The sequence below is a fragment of the Schistocerca nitens genome, chromosome 5 (assembly GCF_023898315.1).
Source record: "Schistocerca nitens isolate TAMUIC-IGC-003100 chromosome 5, iqSchNite1.1, whole genome shotgun sequence".
In the NCBI taxonomy this organism is placed as follows: Eukaryota; Metazoa; Arthropoda; class Insecta; order Orthoptera; family Acrididae; genus Schistocerca; species Schistocerca nitens.
Window position 1 is genome coordinate 79,362,837 of NC_064618.1, and position 1,188 is coordinate 79,364,024.

A 1,188-nucleotide genomic window follows, 5' to 3' on the forward strand; every position below is an offset into this window, starting at 1 on the left:
CAGTGACCTGATCCAGGACTAAGGAACTTGGAATAAATCCAGCTTGATAGATTGGCGTTGTTTGGTTGGTGTCGTCTTTTTGCACAATTGTTGGAAGAACAGGCGACCAAAAAAGAATCCACCTAGCATAAGATTATTGTGGTGTGTCCATTTTTCTCTGTTGTTGTGGTCAGTCCACACACAATGGATCAAAATAATGTGTTTCCTTGTAGAACTCGCAATGGTATCTCAAGCAGTGGTCGTTGATCATTTAGCACTCCGTCTTCAGGTCACAAGTGGCCCATCGGGAGCATCCGACCGCCGTGTCATCCTCAACTGAGGATGCAGATAGGAGAGGCGTGTGTTCAGCACACCGCTCTCCCGATTGTTATGGTGGTTTTCTTTGACCGGAGCCGCTACTATTCGGTCAGGTAGCACCTTAATTGGTATCACGAGGCTGAGTGCGCCCCGAAAAATGGCAACAGCGCATGGCGGCCCGGACGGTCACCCATCCAAGTGCCAGCCACACCCAACAGCGCTTAACTTCGGTGATCTGACGGGAACCGGTGTATCCAAGGCGGCAAGACCATTGCCTCGCTGATCATGTAATGATAACAAAAAAGATGTTTATACTGCACATATGCACACATAATATATTTGCCTTTCCACATCCAGCTGCCTCATAATCTAAAATGTGTGTCAAACAACATTTAAGACGCTTTGCACCAGCTCAGTGTCTCATCCACTGCACCTATGAGAGTTCGTCGCACACATACACATAAGAGAATGTTGCTTGTAGCAATCTAAATTTTTTATCGTATTATGTAACCAAAATGAACATTCTCTCAAATCTGTTCATAGACAATAGAACAGTTTGTCACTTTCACTCTATTAGTAAGCCAATTACAATCAGCCCACACATATTTAAATATTCTAATTATTTCATACTGTGGCATATATGACACATGTTCTTCACACTGCTAATTCAACTGCAATTTCTTTACTTGAGTGCATTACTTCATCACTATCTTGATATAATTTCAAATTCTCTACCTTTTGTAGCCCCTAATATTTGCCAGAATTCGTGTATTTGACCTCAACCAGATTATGGTACATAGTTCTCATAACCTCGAAAAGTCTTTTAAACTATTGATGAAATTTGCTTTTCACCTTGTTTATCTTAGAAATTTTTGTGTGGTTCTTTATTAA

The 1,188-nt window shown here is 41.5% G+C and overlaps 1 pseudogene; it reads right to left on the reverse strand.

The window, feature by feature from the left end:
- Positions 1-455: 455 nt before the first annotated feature.
- On the reverse strand, positions 456-573 carry LOC126261475 (5S ribosomal RNA; annotated as a pseudogene).
- Between the last annotated feature and the right edge of the window lie 615 nt (positions 574-1,188).